This window comes from Pseudophryne corroboree, chromosome 2 (assembly GCF_028390025.1).
Source record: "Pseudophryne corroboree isolate aPseCor3 chromosome 2, aPseCor3.hap2, whole genome shotgun sequence".
In the NCBI taxonomy this organism is placed as follows: Eukaryota; Metazoa; Chordata; class Amphibia; order Anura; family Myobatrachidae; genus Pseudophryne; species Pseudophryne corroboree.
In genome coordinates this window covers 626,005,477-626,028,707 of record NC_086445.1, presented here as the reverse complement: position 1 = coordinate 626,028,707, position 23,231 = coordinate 626,005,477, and the positions used below count along the sequence as shown (strand labels likewise).

Below are 23,231 nucleotides of genomic sequence, written 5' to 3'. Positions count from 1 at the left end.
ACATATTTGCCTTGTTCCCTATTTTGCCACATTTAATGTTTCCCTACGGTAATTTGACCTTAATTATTCCCAGTCATACAGTACCACAACAACTGCACTCAGCAGAATGAATGTGAATTTACAAAAATAACGCAAAATTGTATTCTGTGTATGACGCAAAAGCTGATCTCTATGACTGCACTGCTGAAACTATGCATGGGTACGAAATGGCCTGACAACTTTCTATGAAATGTCTTTACAAAGTTGTTCATCTCAATGTTAACTTTAAGATCAGCTAAACCAGAAACATCACAAGTTATGAAATTGGATTATGTTTCATAGGAGTCAACAAAGGCTGTCATTATTTTAACACACAGAGAATCCAAAGATTTACTTCATTCCTTAGCTTACATTTTCCCAAATGTAATACTTTAATTGCTATGATAAACAAATTATTCCTTAAAATATTTAATACATACAATTAAACATTCATATATCAACAGCTGTACTTGTTAGACTTTTTATATATTTTTAATTATAATTGAATATTAGATACTGAATAATTAATCCTAAAATATAAGAGGAGTTGGTATCAATTCTTGCAGTCATCAATCTAAAAGAAAAAGGAATGGAAAATCCAATTAAATTTTTGGTACATATATCTACAGCTATAAAATGAAAGTACTGTCAGTACAAAGTTGCTTATTGCAATAACAATGTTTTCTCCTCAGAACTCCTATAGTACGTGACCCAACATTGACTTACTCCTTCCTCAACCAATGCAGCCCATGCAGACATACTTTAGGGTGAAATGGGAATTTGTTGCCGATGTTTTATATCGTAACTGAGTAGTAAGTCAGTACGGTAAGTATTACAAAGAATTATCTTATGTAAGGTAATATGTATTTCTCATTTGAAGCCTACAACCATACTGATGCAATGCATAACCAGATTAGTGTATTTTTATACTAAATCTGAACATTCTTACAGACATTTTGGTATTTTATGTAGATGAACTCTGACCCTTCCACCAATATCAGTGATATTACCTCCAGAGAGTTCCACCATTATCCACAACCAAAACAGTATGGAAGAAAGTAAAAAGGCACAGTGCACATACTGAGAAGAAAACATGGGGACATCCCAAAAAAGTACAATATTAAAGCTGTAAAGAAAAAAATGTATGCAAAGCATAATCTGTATAATGGGGGTCATTCCGAGTTGTTCGCTCGTTGCCGATTTTCGCTATGCTGCGATTTGTTGCTAAATGCGCATGCGCAAGGCACGCAGGGCGTATGCACTTAGTTATTTAACTAAAAATTTAGTAGATTTGCTGTGGAATCTGCAGCACTTTTCAGTCACTCTGCTGATCGGTGAGTAATTGACAGGAAAGGAGCGTTTCTGGGTGGTAACTGAGCGTTTTCCGGGACTGTGCTAAAAAACGCAGGCGTGTCAGGGAAAAACGTGGGAGTGTCTGGAGAAACGGGGGAGTGGCTGGCCAAACGCAGGGCGTGTTTGTGACGTCAAAACAGGAACTAAACGGACCGAGCTGATCGCAATCTGTGAGTAGGTCTGGAGCTACTCAGAAACTGCAAAGAATTATTTAGTAGCAATTCTGCTAAACTTTCGTTCGCTATTCTGCTAAGCTGAGATACACTCCCAGAGGGCGGCAGCCTAGCGTGTGCAATGCTGCTAAAAGCAGCTAGCGGGCGAACAACTCGGAATGAGGGCCAATATGTCATACCATTGGATCGCAAACTTGCACGTCAGTCCAAATGTGCACGGTGAGAGGTTACCACCTAATCTTATTAAATAAAATTCCATAAACTCTGAGCATCCTGCAACCAGGCCAGTGCTTTCCACTAAGCCAATACAAAATAATTATATTAACCCTCCTTAAAGTTTAAGAATGAGAATAAAGACACATGAGCATGTGTGTTAGATCCACCGTCTAATAAAAGAGAGATAGGGGGGAGAGAAGAGCAAGGGCAGGAAAGAAACAGAGATGCACACACACAGGGGTAAGAAAGAGAAAGAGGGGGAGGAAAACAGAACAATACAAAGGAAGGCTTAAGAGAGAGACATAGAGGAGCGGTGCTGGAGAGAAAGAGGAGGAGAAAGTAAGAAAGAGAGAGAGGGAGATAGAAGAAAAAAACATGCAGCATCGGGGTCAAAAGCTGGTGATAACACACTGTAAAATGGTAACAGAGGACACAATATAGACACAAATGTATTATCATTGGAATGTATCTTATGTATCACACATTTCTAATGTAATGTTTACCTTTTATTTTCTGTGTCATGTCATTGCAGGCCATCTGTTTATATCATGGTCCTCTCAATGTTCCCTATATGAAATATTTTCCTTTCTAATAGGCTCCTGAAACCTTGCTTCCTGACAGTGGAACTGCAGACAGTACATGGGGTGCAGCTGCTTCAAGGTGTGAAGGTGAAGGGGTTGGCAATGCCAATTTGCCTCCTCCAAGGCCTTTGTTATCCCCTGGGGATAAGATTTATTTTGTTGTTGTTTTCCTTTGATTCTTTTTCTTAGCCTTTATAAAAGTCTTAAATTTTATTTCTTAATTTCTATAATATAATCCTGCATCACGCAATTTTCTCACATACCTGTTTGCTGCGACTTCAGGGTATTCCTTATCTATTAGCTCATTAGCCATATTGGCCCTATTTTCATTAGTGATGTCTTCCATGATTTCAACTTGTGGTCCATTTTCTAATACATCCAAATATGAGATACTCAGTAACTGCAAGAAGTAAAGTTATTTTATTTCACGGTATAGCTGTTACCCTGAAGTAGTCCGGTAATCTGGCACATATAAATGATGCTTACGTCATAACTGTCCATTAGTCAACAATGCATTGACTGTGACAGGACCAATGGGAGAGATGGATATTGAGAAATAATTATTTTAAATGATTGCATAAGTGAGAATAAATGTAATAGAATTCTAAACTGTAGACCTAGAAGGTGCACAAGAAATAATGTATTCTACAACAATGACAGATGTTTTGGCAGCTACCAATAAACCATATAATATTCTAGAAAGTGTCTAACTTTCTGGAATATATTTTGTTTTTCGGTAGTGATCTAAAAAAATATTTTATGTTGACTACGACCATACAAATAAATATGTACAAACATAATTCAGTCTCTGATATCTTGTAAGACATTGCATTAAGCATTTTGGAGTACTATGAGAAAAATTTGCCATTCAAGTCTATATTATTTCTCATTTACTTGTTATATTAGATACAGGTTGAGTATCCCTTATCCAAAATGCTTGGGACCAGAGGTATTTTGGATATCGGATTTTTCCGTATTTTGGAATAATTGTATACCATAATGAGATATCATGGTGATGGGACCTAAATCTAAGCACAGAATGCATTTATGTTACATATACACCTTATACACACAGCCTGAAGGTCATTTTGACCAATATTTTTTATAACTTTGTGCATTAAACAAAGTGTATCTACATTCACACAATTCATTTATGTTTCATATACACCTTATATACACAGCCTGAAGGTCATTTAATACAATATTTTTAATAACTGTGTATTAAACAAAGTTTGTGTACATTGAGCCATCAAAAAACAAAAGTTTTACTATCTCGCTCTCACTCAAAAAAGTCTGTATTTCGGAATATTCCGTATTTCGGAATATTTGGATATGGGATACTCAACCTGTATTACATTGTTGTAAATAGCTGGGAATAGTTAATTGTAGGCAAACACAAAGCTTGGCCTGGCTTCCCAGTAGCAATTATTACCCTACATATATAGGCACTGAGGCATAGATTTGGCAGAAAAAAATGATATTTATTTAAGCCATCCAGAAAATTTAAATGAACCCCCCTCAGCCTCCCACTGTGTACCTGGCAGCCGCTCGATGGTCCGATGATTGGTGTTCCCATATTTCGGTCACTAATGTTTGAAAAAATAAAGCAGCAAATGCAATCAAAATACAGTACGTAGTATTTTATAATCATAGTTATAGAGTCATAACTCAGATCCGAAGGGTTGGAGCAAATATCAAAGGAGTTTAAGAATGAAAGAATTATTATATTTTTGCTTGGTATATTTAAATTGCACAGGGGGTATATCAGTTTTCCTTATTGCCCCAGGTGCTTAGATATCTAGTTATAGCTCTGAATATGAATATGTTCTTATACACCTAGCATTAATACGCCATATGACACAAGGTGCCCAATGCGACTGAGCTGCTCTGAGAGGTGTAGCAGCTCAACTTTTGCATCTTATTCACATCTGCAGGGCCGGATTAAGATCCACATGGGCCTGGTGCTGAAAATGATCGAGGGCCTATTGTGAGAAGTTGAGGAGGTGTGGCTAATGTTGTGTGGGTGTGGCCAGTAACATATGGGCATGTACACTCCTTACACTATAATCCCCAATGTCTCCCAAAATTAGTAAAAGTAGGAAAAAAAATCACTTTGTGAGGAAATTAGAATTATAATTTAAATTCTTATCATTTATGGAAACCATGTGACCAACTGGGCAGTTTATCATCATCAGGCTGTCATGTTGATGGGCCTATTTTTATCTGGGGCCTGTAGCTGTAGCTCCATCCACCCCATTGTTAATCTGGCCCTGCACATCGCTGATGCAGCAAAACACCTCTCACAGTGTACTAGAGCGCTGGATGCAACTTCAACCACACAGCAATTGGTTTTAAACATGTACAAAGCTGCAGATGAAGCACAACAGAACCCGGCATGAGAAAAAGCCACGGCTGCAGCATCATAGCACTTTGTATACAGACTCAGACTCGCACATACGTAGATGTACAAATGTTGCACATCACATTGATCAGTGCAATCTAGCAAAGTAAGTTTGCCGCTTCCAGTTTAATTTATGTGAATAAGATGCACTTTTTTACGAGAAAGACGCTTGGTTCAGCTGAGTTGCCTAGGAAGTGGTACTTTGAGAGGAACTGAAGCCACAATGTATGAGGACACATCTAAAGTGCTGTAGAGTGTATAAGAAACATCTTTTATTATGTTTGTATAGAAGCTTTTGCCCATTATTCCAATAGCCCCACTCACCTCACTTGTGTCACAGGTGGCTGACCCAGGAGCAGGATATTGCTAAATGGATGGCTGTGGGGAACTGTAAAGAAAGAAACTTAGTGAACCAGCTAGAAAAGTAGCCTGTATATTAAGCATAAACCCTCACAGTACAGACCTACCACCATACACAGTACAGTATACAATACGAAGACTGCTACAAAGCATCCTTGCTGTAAAATAGCATGGGCGTAGCTATAGTGGGTGCAGGGAGTGCCATTGATATGGAGCCCAGAGGCTTAAGGCCCATCTCTGGGGATTGACTGTCAACTAGGTTCATAGAATATCCAGTTATGCACTGTGTGGCATGATTGGGGCACTATGTGGCATAATGTGAACCTGGGGGGCAGTACAATGTGTCATATAGTTTACTTGGGGCACTATAATATGGCATAATATTAAATGGCTACACTTTATGGTATTATGTATGTATGTATGTATGTATGTATGTATGTTATAAATAGGCCTCCACTATGCGGCATAAAATGAATAACTGCTGTGGAGAGAGAGGTGTTTCTCTAGAAGGGGCAATGAGCCCTTCCAAAATGTTGTTAAGGGGCCCACACAGTGCTGGCTATGTCCCTGTTCTCTGGTGATAACCTGAACAATAATGTTACATACCTCAGAAAGCTTGGAGTTAATAATTTAGCATGAACTAAAGTATAGTGAATAGTGTAGGATACAATATGGCCTTTGCTTCTCAGTTAAAAGTGTAATAGAGCTTAACACAAACATATACCTTTGATAACTTTATTAGGTACTCTTGTGCACCTGCTCATTAATGCTAATATCTAATCAGCCAATGATGTGGAAGCAACCCAATTCATAAAAGCATTCTATAGCATTCTAGAGGTTCTATTGTTTTCCAAACCACTTACCATGGGAAGAAAAGTGATCTAAATGACTTTGACAGTGCACTGTTTGTTAGGGTCAGACGCAGGAGAAACTGATGATTTATTGAAATTTTCAAATGCAATATCTAGAGTTTACAGGGAATGGTGTGTAAAATAAAATAAAAAATACAATGAGAAGCAATTCAATGGGTGAAAAACATTTTTAATGAGATAGGTCAGAGGAGAATTGCAAGACTGGTGCAAAGTGACAAGAAGTTGACAGCAACTCAACCCAATGGTTACAGCAGTGGTATGCATAAGAATATGAGCCTGATTCTGCATCACCTGTACTTATGTGCATCTATTTTCAGAGTGTGTGCAGTGCGGATTCATGTAAGATACACTTCATAAATGAGCGTATGTTCAACTCTGTATCAGCACCAGAATGTGCAGTGGTACTTTGACAATAGATGATAAGCAATGGATAAATATATTCCAGTCTGGTGCATTTAATAGAATAATTCTTATCTGCAATTTCAGGGCATTTAGACTAGACATTTAACATATGGTGCAGAACAGGGAGTTACTTTTCTCAGGTGACCATATGTGTGGAATAGGGGGTATTGTTTTATTTCTCTCCTACCTATGCGTATACTCATGGAATATAAATAGAAAAAATGGGGATGCAAGTGCAATCATTACTACTCAGAATTGAAATAACTATAACAATTAAATATCATATAAGAGGTTGTTAGCATAAAAATAAAAAATATTAAAATATGGGCTTGCCCACCAATGTCCAGGTCCCCGCTTTATCAGTCAAGTCCCTAACATTCTAGAGGCTCACATCTGGGGCACAGGGCACACCAAGAGAAGCCCAGCCAACCTCTCCCTCCCCAGGGCATCACACGAAATGAAAGATAGCAGCGACATGTTAAAAAGTATTAGATAAGGGAAAGCAGCTACTCAGTGTTACAAGAGTGAAACATATGTGAGAAAGCATACACAGACAAAATACAAAGTGTAAATATAAGTGTTAAGTTGTGATGCCCTGAAGTGGTTAGATTAACACATATATTAACATTTTATATCACTTTCTTTGTCACAATAAGCTGTTATCACTATGCCAAAACATAGATATTATGTAAAACACATACAATACCGCTATAGAACATTATAGGAACTCTAAAATGAACATTTTTACTTTCTCAGTATAAAATGATCTTCACACTCAGGGGGTAATTCAGACCTGATCATAGCAGCAAATTTGTTAGCAGTTGGGTAAAACCATGGGGGTAATTCCAAGTTGATCGCAGCAGTATTTTTTGATAGCAATTGGGCAAAACCATGTGCACTGCAGGGGAGGCAGATATAACATGTGCAGAAAGAGTTAGATATGGGTGGGTTATTTTATTTCTATGCAGGGTAAATACTGGCTGCTTTATTTTTACACTGCAATTTAGATTGCAGATTGAACTCACCACACCCAAATCTAACTCTCTCTGCTCATGTTATATCTGCCTCCCCTGCAGTACACATGGTTTTGCCCAATTGCTAACAGAATTCCTGCTGCAATCAACTTGGAATTACCCCCATGGTTTTGCCCAATTGCTAACAAAAATCCTGCTGCGATCAACTTGGAATTACCCCCCATGTGCACTGCAGGGGGGGCAGATATAACATGTGCAGAGAGAGTTAGATTTGGGTGGGGTGTGTTCAAACTGAAATCTAAATTGCAGTGTAAAAATAAAGCAGCCAGTATTTACCCTGCACAGAAACAATATAACCCACCCAAATCTAACTCTACAGATGTATGCACATTTATCTTGACGGTTAATAGGATTAACTGTGACTGGCCAATCAGACTTAATCCCCTGCTGTAATGACTTAATCCCCTGATGTATTGTTCTTAAATCATTTTGTGACTAGGCACAGAAAACTACTCAAGATAACGGTGGATACATCTGTATCTGCAAATGTTTTATCCCCCCCCCCTTCCCCCTGCAGTGCACATGGTTTTGCCCAACTGCTAACAAATTTGCTGCTACGATCAGGTCTGAATTACCCCCTCAGTTTGAGGCTATGTTTAAATGTACCGACTAACAATTATTTGTCTTCCTCATGTGTCTGTGATTATACAAATACTGTAGTGGCTAGCTAAGCATCTCTTTTTCTGTCAAATGTCACCTACTAAAACATAGCATTGATACAGTTAACAATAGTAATATTGTATCATTGCAGAAGGTATTTCTGTAATCCCATATAATAAAAAGCTAATGCTGCTCCTTACCTCTATGGGAGAATTCAAGTGATTTGCTTTCTGGCGGCCACGATATGGTGCCTGATGGAGCAATTCAAGTGTTGCTCCGTTTGGGCGCCCTCAGCCGCCGGTGCTGACATTTCTGTTATGTTGTTCAATTATTTTGACGGGCTGGTAACTAGTGAATGGTCATTAGCCTACATTATCACCATGATGAAAATTGTAACAGCAACAGATATCCAGAGAGGAGCAGAAGGTAAGGTATGGAAGGCATAGTGGTGGAGGGGAGAGAACCAAGAGAGTGAGAGAGGGGGTAACCTGGGATAATAGGAGAACATGGGGAATGTGACAGACTAAGGGGGAGATAAAGTACAACCAAAAAGCTTCTGTCATTTTCCAAACACAGCCTGTAACATGGCAGAAATGAGCTGGGTGGTTGATACAAATACAGATGAGACATTAGACAGATGTATGAGCATGGAACAGATTACGAAAAATTATTTAACACAGGAGGTAGCGTGAAGGTAGAGTACACATGGTGTTCAGAAGCAATATAAAATGTATTTCACATTGTTACAATCCCTAAAGTTTCTGGGTCTAGATGGCCACCTGGCTTACAAACTATCGCATCGCATTTCCATACCATCATTTCAACCAGAGATGTTAATAAATTGTAAGCAGCCTGTAACAGGACACTGTAGCGAGCGCTAACAGCAAACAGTGATCATGAGAAGATGAAAATGTGTTTGACCAAAATATGGAAGTCACCATGAATCTTGTATCAACTTTGATCTTTTATTGACCAGTGCAATATATGTATGTGTGAGTGTGTGGGGTGGCACTCAACTGGCCAGCTGTCGGGATCCCGACGCACAGCATACTGACGCTGGGATCCCGACTGCCGGAATGCCGGCAACTATTCTCTCTTTTGGGTGTCACAGTGGCGAGCACAGTGAGCCAGCAAGGGGCTCTTTTGCGCTCACCCCACTGCCGGCATTCCGGGAGGTCGGGATCCCGGTGCCGGTATGCTGAGCGCAAAGATCCCGACAGGTGGTCAGTCATACCACACCCATAGCATGTGTGTGGGTGTATATATATATATATATATATATATATATAAATGTGCAAGCCCTCACTTATTCACTCACCCACTCACTCACTCACTCACTCACTCACTCACTCACTCACTCACTCATCACTAATTCTCTTACTTTGCGACATGTTAGGAAGCTGAAATTTAACCATAGGTATTCTTCAGGTGAAAAATAGGAAAACTACATAATCAGAATTTTAATAAACCTCCCTAAGGGGATCAAACAGTCCTGTCACTTTTTACCGTATCTGCTACGGGTGCTCTTCGGGTAACGCCAAGTATTAATAATACTAACTAATATTTACTTACATTAAGATTTCTCAAATGTACACCAAATTTTTAACACTCATTTATATTTACAACCGTGAAGATAAGAAACTCCCGTGCAAAGAAAGGGTAGAACAGCTAGTATGTATACATATATACTATATGGACAAAAGTATTTGGCCACACATGTCAATTCAGGTATTTCAATCAGACCCGTTGCCACAAGTGTATAAAATCAAGCACTCATTTGCAAACATTTGTGATACAAAATAGGTCGTTCTGAATAGCTGAGTGACTTCAAGTGTAGTACTGTGATAGGATGCCACCTTTGCAATAAGACAGTTCATGTAATTTCATCCCTGCTGGATATTCCATCGTCAACTGTAAGTGATATTATTAGAAAGTGGAAGCATTTAGGAACAACAGCAACTCAGTCACGAAGCAGAGGACCACATAAAATCACAAAGTGGGGTCAATGACTGCTAAGGCGCATTGGTGCGTAAAAGTCATCAACGCTCTGTTGATTCCATAACTGAAAAGTTCTGAACTTCCACTGGCATTAATGTAATCACAAAAACTGTGTGGCTGGAGCTTAATGGAATGGGTTTCCATGGCCGAGCAATTGCATGCAACCCTCACATCATCAAGTCAAATGCTAAGCATCAGATGGAGTGGTGTAAAGCACACCGACACTGGACACTGTGGAGCAGTGGAAACACATTCTGTGGTGTGACAAATCACTCTTGTCTGTTTGGCAGTCAGATGAGCGAGTCTGGGTTTGTCGGCTGCTGGGAGAACATTACCTCCCTTACTGCATTGTTCCAACAGTTTGGTGGAGGAGGGATAATGGTATGGGGCTGTTTATCTCCAGTGAAGGGCAACCATAATGCTTCAGCATACCAAGACATTTTGGACAATGCTATGCTTCCAACTTTGTGGCAACCATTTGGGGAAGGCCCTTTTCTATTCCAACATGACTGTGCACCAGTGCATAAAGCAAGGACTATAAAGACATGGGGGGTCATTCCGAGTTGTTCGCTCGCAAGCTGCTTTTAGCAGCTTTGCACACGCTAAGCCGCCGCCTACTGGGAGTGAATCTTAGCTTATCAAAATTGCGAACGAAAGATTAGCAGAATTGCGAATAGACACTTCTTAGCAGTTTCTGAGTAGCTCCAGACTTACTCGGCATCTGCGATCAGTTCAGTCAGTTTCGTTCCTGGTTTGACGTCACAAACACACCCAGCGTTCGCCCAGACACTCCTCCGTTTCTACAGCCACTCCCGCGTTTTTCCCAGAAAATGTAGCGTTTTTTCGCACACACCCATAAAACGTCCTGTTTCCGCCCAGAAACACCCACTTCCTGTCAATCACATTACCATCACCAGAACGAAGAAAAAACCTCGTAATGCCGTGAGTATAATACCTAACTGCATAGCAAATTTACTTGGCGCAGTCGTACTGCGGACATTGCGCATGCGCATTAGCGACTAATCGCTCCGTTGCGAGAAAAAAATAACGAGCGAACAACTCGGAATGACCCCCATGGTTTGAGGAGTTTGGTGTGGAAGAACTTGATTGGCCTGCACAGAGCCCTGACCTCAACCCCATCAAGCACCTTTTAGATGAACTGAAAGAGAGACTGTGGGCACAAATTCCCACAGAAACACTCCAAAATCTCATGGAAAGTTTTCCAAGTAGAATGGAAGCTGTTATAGCTGCAAAAGGAGGGCTAACTCCATAGTAACATATATGTATTTGAATACAGTCTCATTGTTATTCTCTGTAAAGCGCTGCGGAATATGTGTGCGCTATATAAATAACTGGTAATAAATAAATAAATAATAAATTGTTGGTGTAATGGTCAGGCATCTGAAAACTTTTGTCCATATGCAAAAATATGTAATTGTTACTTGGTCTGGTGCTCCCTCCCTGACAGAACGATGGCTAACCAAAAGTAAATCAGAAAACTGGATGGCACTCATGGCACAGATACACAGATTTAAATACCTTGAGTAGTCAAATGTTTCAGGACCCATTTTATGTGTCAAAATGACAGTAACATACCTCTGTACTCCAAGTGCAAGGTGACTCAATTGAACATGTGCTGCTCAGCAGCAGCTTAATAACCTTTTGCTGCAGGATGTCATAATTAGTTTGCACCCATCATCCGTCTGTCTGTCTGTCTGTCTGTCTGTCTGTCTGTCTGTCTGTCTGTCTGTCTGTCTGTCTGTCTATCTATCTATCTATCTATCTATCTATCTATCTATCCATTCCATGGTACAGAAAGCAGGCACTTTCCATCTTCTTGCAAATCATTAAATGTTTAATTGCATCAGATCATCATGCCCGTCAGTGCCACCCGCACCAGGGGGTAGAATGACATAGTAGTTCTCACTGAGTACATACCTTAGCAGTGCTTATCCACTGCCGGACTCTCAGAAGCGTATTGCACTCGGACACTCTCTGTGACTACGGTCACAATGATAGTAAATATAGCCAGGGAGCGGGGCACTTCCAGCCAGGTATAGGGAGGGGGCAAGGAACCTCCTCTTCCTCATCCGCTCCACTTTTCATTGGTCCCACGTGATCTATCACCAAACAACAGCCACTACAATCAGCACCAGTCAGCAGTGCAGCCTGAGCATACCTGTACATTTTCTGCTGTACCGTAGCTGCACTGCATGGTCTATCTTGGCAGTCTGGATCACAGGTTACAAAGAGCTCTGTATGGAGAGGTATCTAGACCAGTGACTGCCTGTCCAGCTGTTTTGAGACTATAACTCCAAGCACACCTTGTCAACTGGATTTGCTGGGACATGTAGTGCCATCACACCTAGAAAGGGTTTTTTAACTGTATGTATGTGTGCATATATCCCCTCGGTGTCCCTGTCCGCACCCTCCTTGTAATTCCCCCTCAGTGTCCCTGCCCGCACCATCCCTGTAACTGCCTCCTCAGTGTCCCTGCCCATACACTCCTGTAATTACCTCTCAGTGTCCCTGCCTGCATCCTCCCCGTAATTCCCTCTCAGTGTCCCTACCTGCACCCTAACCGTAATCCCCCTCAGTGTCCCTACCCGCACCCTAACCGTAATTCCCCCTCAGTGTCCCTGCCTGCACACTACTCGTAATTCCCTCAGTCTCCCTGCCTGCACCTTCCCCGTAATTCCATCTCATTGTCCATGCCTGCACCCTACTCGTAATTCCTCCTCAGTGTCCCTGCTTGCACCCTCCCTGTAATTCTCCCTCAGTGTCCCTGACCTCAGCCTATCTGTAACTCCCCCCCTTTGTGTCCCTGGGTGGGGGAGGTGGGGGGCGCCAGTTCCTTACTTTTGCCAGGGGCGCTCAAACCCCTTGATACACCCCTGCCAGTGAGGAGGCTTATATTTGGGTCATGGGGACTGATGCAGGACAACCTAGCCGTGAATAGCTAGGTGACCAGCGATAGCTAGAAGCAGGGTTGCAGGACATTATGAATACTTTATGCATGTGATTTCCAGAATATCACACCTAATGCTAAACTACTGTACAGCCCAGTGGTCAGCAAAACCTGTGTGGACTATCACTTTGTATATCTATATCTATATCTATATATCTATATCTATATATATCTATATATATATATATCCTCCCCCAGGGTGCGGCACTCAAGGCACGTTGAAATTAATAATCAGCATAAACCTTATTAATTCGCTGATTATTTATTTCAATGTGCCCTGAGTGCCGCACCCCGGCAGGATCTGTAGTACTGTTTGTGTTGGCACTGGGTCAAGTTATACTATATACTAATATTGTGTGTGCCGGAACTGTGTATATTGTAACACTGTAAGGGTACAAGGTGCCGTTTCCTGGGGTAAATGGCAGCAAGCAGCAGCTGATGAATCATACAAGTCCAGTTTGTGGTGCAACTGGCCACAACCAGTTTTATTAAGCAGAAAATAAAACAAACATCAAAAGAAAATACCTTGCCTGTCCGGCACTAACTAAACACAGGACGTTCCTAACTATCACTAAACAAAAATACAGAGTTCTCCAGTAAACCCTGTATGGCTCTCTTGCATAAAGAAGCGTGTTTCACTCTTCAGAGATTCTCCAGTCTCCTCAGGCAGTCTGCACACACTGATCAGGCCAGCAGCCCTATAACACTCTTACACAGCTGAAACCCTGATTAGCCTTCTGTGAAGCCAAAGACCCGAACTGGGCCCAACGTCTGGAACATGCCCTATCTTTCTTTCAGGGCCCTTATCCAGCTTTTCCAATAAACTGAAAAGGTTCTGACAAAACAAAACATTTACCTAGAAGTTTTCATTTTTCTAACACATGTAAGACAAGAACCTGGGACAAACATACCTGCCCTCAAACACTATTCCAGTGTTCTTGTCACATATCCCCCTCCCCTGTTTCGACCTAGGGGCCGGAACACTTGTAGCCCCCAAACAGAAGATGCGGGACAATGCATCTGCGTTGGCCAATTGTGTACCCGGTCTATGTTCAACAGTAAACTTAAAATCCTGCAATGCTAGAAACCATCTAGTTACCCAAGCATTCTGACCTCTATTTACATTAGTGATGAGCGAGTTCGGTTCGTCGGGATCCGAACCTCCCCCCCCCGAACTTCACCTTTTTATTACACGTTCCGAGCAGACTCCGTTCCTCCCGCCTTGCTTGGTTAACCCGAGCGCGCCCGAACGTCATCCCGTGGTCGGATTCTTGCGAGATTCGTATTCTATATAAGGAGCCTCGTGTCGCCGCCATTTTTCACTCGTGCATTGGAGATGATCGTGAGAGGACGTGGCTGGCGTCCTCTCAGTTTCTATGTTCCGTGTGCTGCAAATATCTGTGCTCAGTGTGCTGCAAATATCTGTGCTCAGTGTGCTGCAAATATCTGTGCTCAGTGTGCTGCAAGTGCAAATATCTACGTTGTCTGCCTGAAAAATGCTCCATATCTGTGCTCAGTGTGCTGCAAATATCTGTGCTCAATGTGCTAATTGCTTTATTGTGGGGCCTGGGGACCAGCAGTATTATATAGTAGGAGGACAGTGCAGAGTTTTGCTGACCAGTGACCACCAGTATTATACGTTCTCTGCCTGAAAAACGCTCCATGTCTGTGCTGCATTGTAGTATATAGTAGGTGGACAGTGCAGAATTTTGCTGACCACCAGTATAACTGTATATATATAGCAGTACGGTAAAGTAGTCCACTGCTCTACCTCTGTGTCGTCAAGTATACTATCCCATCCATACCTGTGGTGCATTTAAGTTTTGCACAGTTTGCTGAACACCAGTATATAATATATAGCAGTACGGTACAGTAGGCCACTGCTCTACCTACCTCTGTGTCGTCAAGTATACTATCCATCCATACCTGTGGTGCATTTCAGTTTTTCACAGTTTGCTGACCACCAGTATATAATATATAGCAGTACGGTAGAGTAGGCCACTGCTCTACCTACCTCTGTGTCATCAAGTATACTATCCATCCATACCTGTGGTGTATTTCAGTTTTGCGCAGTTTGCTGACCACCAGTATATAATATATAGCAGTACGGTACAGTAGGCCACTGCTCTACCTACCTCTGTGTCGTCAAGTATACTATCCATCCATACCTGTGGTGTATTTCAGTTTTGCGCAGTTTGCTGACCACCAGTAAATAATATAAAGCAGTACGGTACAGTAGGCCACTGCTCTACCTACCTCTGTGTCGTCAAGTATACTATCCATCCATACCTGTGGTGCATTTCAGTTTTGCACAGTTTGCTGACCACCAGTATATAATATATAGCAGTACGGTACAGTAGGCCACTGCTCTACCTACCTCTGTGTCGTCAAGTATACTATCCATCCATACCTGTGGTGCATTTCAGTTTTGCACAGTTTGCTGACCACCAGTATATAATACAGTGCCGTAACTACGTGTGTGCGAAGGGGACTTCGCACACAGCGCAGTTAGGCTGTGGGCGCAACATCCGCTCCACACTCATTTCTCCTCATCAGCTACAGCACTGCCCGCTGTAGTGTAATGTAATATTAGTAGCGCTGTGCCCGGCACCTTCCCTGCCGGAGGCAGCGCTGCTAATATACATTACATTAGTCACAGCAGGCAGCGGCGCAGCTCTCTCCCCACACTCAGTCCCCTTCTGCTCGGTCCGCCCCCCTCCTCCTGCTCTAGCACTGTGCAAACACTGCCGGGTACTGGAGATGACTCATCTCATAGACGGCTGCTGCTGGCTTCACAGGAGTGAAGTCTCTCTCCTCCTCTTCGTCCCTCGTGCAGACTTTTATCATGTAGGTATTATTTACTGTCCATTATGTGTTTATTACTGTTTCGGGCAGTAAACTATAGCGGAGGCAGCGCTGCTAATATACATTACATTAGTCACAGCAGGCAGCGGCGCAGCTCTCTCCCCACACTCAGTCCCCTTCTGCTCGGTCCGCCCCCCTCCTCCTGCTCTAGCACTGTGCAAACACTGCCGGGTACTGGAGATGACTCATCTCATAGACGGCTGCTGCTGGCTTCACAGGAGTGAAGTCTCTCTCCTCCTCTTCGTCCCTCGTGCAGACTTTTATCATGTAGGTATTATTTACTGTCCATTATGTGTTTATTACTGTTTCGGGCAGTAAACTAAATAACATTAACCACAAGGCCGGTCTATTTTACTCATCCTGGAATGTGTCTCAGTGATTTTTAAAACAAATCACGGTGTACAATACAGTGTAAAGATTTGTAAAACAAAACCCAAAACACTCCAAAAACTGCACATACATTAATCTTATGTGTTTGTATGTTTGTGTGTGTGTGTGTGTGTGTGTGTCTGTGTATACACACACACATTGAGTACTGCTGTCTGTGACTATCGGATGCTGCTGGCTGTGTAATGTGACTGATGGACGCTACCGTGCTGTGTAATGTGGCCGACGGATGCTGCCGTGCTGTGTAATGTGGCCGACGGATGCTGCCGTGCTGTGTAATGTGGCCGACGGATGCTGCCGTGCTGTATAATGTGGCCGACGGATGCTGCCGTGCTGTGTAATGTGGCCTACGGATGCTGCCGTGCTGTGTAATGTGGCCGACGGATGCTGCCGTGCTGTGTAATGTGGCCGACGGATGCTGTGTAATGTGGCCGACGGATGCTGCCGTGCTGTGTAATGTGGCAGACGGATGCTGCCGTGCTGTGTAATGTGGCAAACGGATGCTGCCGTGCTGTGTAATGTGGCAGACGGATGCTGCCGTGCTGTGTAATGTGGCAGACGGATGCTGCCGTGCTGTGTTATGTGGCCGACGGACGCTGCCGTACTGTATAATGTGGCCGATGGATGCTACCGTGCTGTGTAATGTGGTCGACAGATGCTGTGCAATGTGGCCGACGGATGCTACCGCGCTGTATAATGTGGCCGATGAACGCTACTGTACTGTATAATGTGGCGACGGACACTGCCGTGCTGTGTAATGTGGCCGACGGACGTTACAGTGCTGTGTAATGAAATTGACCGAAGCTATCGCACTGTGTATTGCCCCTAATGGACGCCACCACTCTGCGTAACGTGACTAATGGACACTACCATGCTGCGTAACGTGACTAATGGACTCTACCATGTGGTGTAATGTGACTAATGGGTGCTACCATGCAGAGTGATGTGAGTAACAGACGCTACTGTGCAGTGTAGTGTGAGTAACGGGCGCTACCATGCGGAGTTATGTGACTAATGGATGCTCCATGAAGCCCCACCCCTATTTTTTATGTCCGTAACTAACATGGGGGGGGGGCGCGGATGCTGTTTCTTGCACACAGCGCTAAAATGTCTAGTTACGGCACTGATATAATATATAGCAGTACGGTACAGTAGGCCACTGTTCTACCTACCTCTGTGTCGTCAAGTATACTATCCATCCATACCTGTGGTGCATTTTAGTTTTGCACAGTTTGCTGACCACCAGTATATAATATATAGCAGTACGGTACAGTAGGCCACTGCTCTACCTACCTCTGTGTCGTCAAGTATACTATCCATCCATACCTGTGCTGCATTTCAGTTTTGCACAGTTTGCTGACCACCAGTATATAATATATAGCAGTACGGTACAGTAGGCCACTGCTCTACCTACCTCTGTGTCGTCAAGTATACTATCCATCCATACATGTGGTGCATTTCAGTTTTGCACAGTTTGCTGACCACCAGTATATAATAAATAGCAGTACGGTACAGTAGGCCACTGCTCTACCTACCTCTGTGTCGTTAAGTATACTATCCCATCCATACCTGTGGTGCATTTCAGTTGTGCGTAGTATATATAGTAGTAGGCCATTGCTATTGATATATTACTGGCATATAATTCCACACATTAAAAAATGGAGAACAAAAATGTGGAGGGTAAAATAGGGAAAGATCAAGATCCACTTCCACCTCGTGCTGAAGCTGCTGCCACTAGTCATGGCCATCAACGTCGTCTCCCAAGGCCGATGCCCAATGTCATAGTAGAGAGCATGTAAAATCCAAAAAAATAAAGCTCAGTAAAATGACCCAAAAATCTAAATCAAAATCGTCTGAGGAGAAGCGTAAACTTGCCAATGTGCCATTTACGACACGGAGTGGCAAGGAACGGCTGAGGGCCTGGCCTATGTTCATGGCTAGTGGTTCAGTTTCACATGAGGATGGAAGCACTCATCCTCCTGCTAGAAAACTTAAAAGAGTTAAGATGGCAAAAGCACAGCAAAGAACTGTGCGTTCTTCTAAATCACAAATCCCCAAGGAGAGTCCAATTGTATCGGTTGCGATGCCTGACCTTCCCAACACTGGACAGGAAGAGGTGGCGCCTTCCACCATTTGCACGCCCCCTGCAAGTGCTGGAAAGAGCACCCGCAGTCCAGTTCATGATAGTCAAATTGAAAATGTCACTGTTGAAGTACACCAGGATGAGGATATGGGTGTTGCTGGCGCTGGGGAGGAAATTGACATGGAGGATTCGGATGGTGAGGTGGTTTGTTTAAGTCAGGCACCCGGGGAGACACCTGTTGTCCGTGGGACGAATATGGCCATTGACATGCCTGGTCAAAATACAAAAAAAATCACCTCTTCGGTGTGGAATTATTTCAACAGAAATGCGGACAACAGGTGTCAAGCCGTGTGTTGCCTTTGTCAAGCTGTAATAAATAGGGGTAAGGACGTTAACCTCCTAGGAACATCCTCCCTTATACGTCACCTGGAGCGCATTCATCAGAAGTCAGTGACAAGTTCAAAAACTTGGGGCGACAGCGGAAGCAGTCCACTGACCACTTAATCCCTTCCTCTTGTAACCAAGCTCCTGCAAACCACACCACCAACTCCCTAAGTGTCAATTTCCTCCTTAGACAGGAAAGCCAATAGTCCTGCAGGCCATGTCACTGTCAAGTCTGACGAGTCCTCTCCTGCCTGGGATTCCTCCGATGCATCCTTGAGTGTAACGCCTACTGCTGCTGGCGCTGCTGTTGTTGCTGCTGGGAGTCGATTGTCATTCCAGAGGGGAAGTCGGAAGACCACTTGTACTACTTCCAGTAAGCAATTGACTGTCCAACAGTCCTTTGCGAGGCAGATGAAATATCACAGCAGTCATCCTGCTGCAAAGCGGATAACTCAGGCCTAGGCAGCCTGGGTGGTGAGAAACGTGTTTCCGGTATCCACCGTTAATTCACAGGGAACTAGAGAATTGATTGAGGTACTGTGTCTCCGGTACCAAATACCATATAGGTTCCATTTCTCTAGGCAGGCGATACCGAAAATGTACACAGACGTCAGAAAAAGAGTCACCAGTGTCCTAAAAAATGCAGTTGTACCCAATGTCCACTTAACCACGGACATGTGGACAAGTGGAGCAGGGCATACTCAGGACTATATGACTGTGACAGCCCACTGGGTAGATGTATTGCCTCCCGCAGCGAGAACAGCAGCGACGGCACCAGTAGCAGCATCTCGCAAACGCCAACTCGTTCCTAGGCAGGCTACGGTTTGTATCACCGCTTTCCATAAGAGGCACACAGCTGAAAACCTCTTACGGAAACTGAGGAACATCATCACAGAATGGCTTACCCCAATTGGACTCTCCTGTGGATTTGTGACATCGGACAACGCCACCAATATTGTGCGTGCATTACATGTGGGCAAATTCCAGCACGTCCCATGTTTTGCACATACATTTGGTGGTGCAGAATTATTTAAAAAACGACAGGGGCGTGCAAGAGATGCTGTCGGTGGCCCGAAGAATTGCGGCCCACTTTCGGCATTCAGCCACCGCGTGCCGAAGACTGGAGCACCAGCAAACACTCCTGAACCTGCCCTGCCATCATCTGAAGCAAGAGGTGGTAACGAGGTGGAATTCAACCCTCTATATGCTTCAGAGGATGGAGGAGCAGCAAAAGGCCATTCAAGCCTATACATCTGCCTACGATATAGGCAAAGGAGGGGGAATGCCCCTGACTCAAGCGCAGTGGAGAATGATTTCAACGTTGTGCAAGGTTCTGCAACCCTTTGAACTTGCCACACGTGAAGTCAGTTCAGACACTGCCAGCCTGAGTCAGGTCATTCCCATCATCAGGCTTTTGCAGAAGAAGCTGGAGACATTGAAGGAGGAGCTAAAACAGAGCGATTACGCTAGGCATGTGGGACTTGTGGATGGAGCCCTTAATTCGCTTAACCAGGATTCACGGGTGGTCAATCTGTTGAAATCAGAACACTACATTTTGGCCACCGTGCTCGATCCTAGATTTAACACCTACGTTGTATCTCTCTTTCCGGCAGACACAAGTGTGCAGAGGTTCAAAGACCTGCTGGTGAGAAAATTGTCAAGTCAAGCGGAACGTGACCCGTCAACAGCTCCTCCTTCACATTCTCCCGCAACTGGGGGTGCGAGGAAAAGGCTAAGAATTCTGAGCCCACCCGCTGGCGGTGATGCAGGGCAGTCTGGAGCGAGTGCTGACATCTGGTCCAGACTGAAGGACCTGCCATCGATTACTGACATGTCGTCTACTGTCACTGCATAGGATTCTGTCACCATTGAAAGAATGGTGGAGGATTATATGAGTGACCGCATCCAAGTAGGCACGTCAGACAGTCCGTACGTATACTGGCAGGAAAAAGAGGCAATTTGGAGGCCCTTGCACAAACTGGCTTTATTTTACCTAAGTTGCCCCCCCTCCAGTGTGTACTCCGAAAGAGTGTTTAGTGCAGCCGCTCACCTTGTCAGCAATCGGCATACGAGGTTACTTCCAGAAATGTGGAGAAGATGATGCTCATCAAAATGAATTATAATCAATTCCTCCGTGGAGACATTCACCAGCAATTGCCTCCTGAAAGTACACAGGGACCTGAGATGGTGGATTCCAGTGGGGACGAATTAATAATCTGTGAGGAGGGGGATGTACACAGTGAAAGGGGTGAGGAATCGGAGGAAGAGGAGGAGGTGGACATCTTGCCTCTGTAGAGCCAGTTTGTGCAAGGAGAGATTGATTGCTTCTTTTTTGGTGGGGGCCCAAACAAACCAGTCATTTCAGTCACAGTCGTGTGGCAGACCCTGTTGCTGAAATTATGGGTTTGTTAAAGTGTGCATGTCCTGTTTATACAACATAAGGGTGGGTGGGAGGGCCCAAGGACAATTCCATGTTGCACCTCTTTTTTCTTTCATTTTTTTTTGCATCATGTGCTGTTTGGGGACTATATTTGGAAGTGCCATCCTGTCTGACACTGCAGTGCCACTCCTAGATGGGCCAGGTGTTTGTGTCGGCCACTTGGGTCGCTTAGCTTAGTCACACAGCTACCTCATTGCGCCTCTTTTTTTCTTTGCATCATGTGCTGTTTGGGGACTATTTTTTTGAAGTGCCATCCTGTCTGACACTGCAGTGCCACTCCTAGATGGGCCAGGTGTTTGTGTCGGCCACTTGGGTCGCTTAGCTTAGTCACACAGCTACATCATTGTGCCACTTTTTTTCTTTGCATCATGTGCTTTTTGGGGACTATTTTTTAAATCTGCCATCCTATCTGACACTGCAGTGCCACTCCTAGATGAGCCACGTGTTTGTGTCGGCCACTTGGGTCGCTTAGCTTAGCCATCCAGCGACCTTGGTGCACCTCTTTTTTTCTTTGCATCCTGTGCTGTTTGGGGACTATTTTTTAAATCTGCCATCCTGTCTGACACTGCAGTGCCACTCCTAGATGGGCCAGGTGTTTGTGTTGGCCACTTGTGTCACTTAGCTTAGCCATCCAGCGACCTTGGTGCACCTCTTTTTTTCTTTGCATCATGTGCTGTTTGGGGACTATTTTTTTTAAATCTGCCATCCTGTCTGACACTGCAGTGCCACTCCTAGATGGGCCAGGTGTTTGTGTCGGCCACTTGTGTCGCTTAGCTTAGCCATCCAGCGACCTTGGTGCACCTCTTTTTTTCTTTGCATCATGTGCTATTTGGGGACTATTTTTTAAATCTGCCATCCTGTCTGACACTGCAGTGCCACTCCTAGATGGGCCAGGTGTTTGTGTCGGCCACTTGGGTCGCTTAGCTTAGTCACACATCTACCTCATTGCGCCTCTTTTTTTCTTTGCATCATGTGCTGTTTGGGGACTATTTTTTGAAGTGCCATCCTGTCTGACACTGCAGTGCCACTCCTAGATGGGCCAGGTGTTTGTGTCGGCCACTTGGGTCACTTAGCTTATTCATCCAGCGACCTCGGTGCAAATTTTAGGACTAAAAATAATATTGTGAGGTGTTCAGAATAGACTGGAAATGAGTGGAAATTATGGTTTTGAGGTTAATAATACTATGGGATCAAAATGACCCCCAAATTCTATGATTTAAGCTGTTTTTGAGGGTTTTTTGTAAAAAAACCACCCGAATCCAAAACACACCCGAATCGCATCCGAATCCAAAACACGGCCGCGGAACCGTATCCAAAACCAAAACACAAAACCCGAAAACTTTTCGGTGCACATCACTAATTTACATACATCCATTTTAAAGGGGCGTGATCTGTCACTAGTCTGAATTGTCTACCGAAGTAATATCTCAAGGTATCTAGTGCCCACTTAATGGCCAAAGCCTCCTTTTCCACAATGGCATACCTTATTTCATGCTCATGGAGTTTCCTACTCAAATAAATGATAGGGTGTTCGTCCCCATCTCTGGTTTGGGACAACACAGCCCCTATCCCTACCTCTGAGGCATCTGTCTGTACTACAAATTATTTTTAAAAATCTGGTGTTATCAATACCGGTTGTGAACACAAAGCCACTTTTAATGTTTGGAACGCTTTTTCTGCATCAGGGTTCCATTTCACCATATTTGACTGCTTCCCTTTGGTAAGGTCTGACAACGGCACTGCTGTGGTCGCAAAATTGGGAATAAACCATCTATAGTACCCAGTTATTCCTAAAAAAGCCCTTACCTGTTTTTTATTCACTGGACGAGGACAGTTTTGAATAGCATCAATTTTATTCAATTGGGGCCTAATCAGACCTCTGCCTATGGTGAAGCCCAAGTATTTGACCTCCTCCATTGCGAGGCAGCACTTCTTTGGGTTAGCAGTTAACCCTGCCTCTCTGAGTCCAGTACTGCTTGTACTTTAACAAAATGGGACCCCCAGTCTGTAATGTGAATTACCACATCATCCAAATAGGCAGCTGCATATTTTCTATGGGGCCTCAAATTTTTTTCCATCGCCCGTTGAAAGGTTGC

The 23,231-nt window shown here is 43.6% G+C and overlaps 1 long non-coding RNA gene across 2 annotated transcripts in view; it reads right to left on the bottom strand.

Moving 5' to 3' along the window:
• Positions 1-489: 489 nt before the first annotated feature.
• LOC135051032 (uncharacterized) overlaps positions 490-23,231 on the bottom strand; it is a 145,717-nt gene continuing 122,975 nt past the window's right edge. For both annotated transcript variants that reach the window (XR_010242001.1, XR_010242002.1), the window contains exons 2-6: positions 5,067-5,130; positions 3,879-3,927; positions 2,605-2,741; positions 2,264-2,479; positions 490-592 (exon numbers count right to left, since the gene is read on the bottom strand). This is a non-coding gene — a long non-coding RNA (uncharacterized LOC135051032). The remainder of the gene's footprint in view (positions 593-2,263; positions 2,480-2,604; positions 2,742-3,878; positions 3,928-5,066; positions 5,131-23,231) is intronic.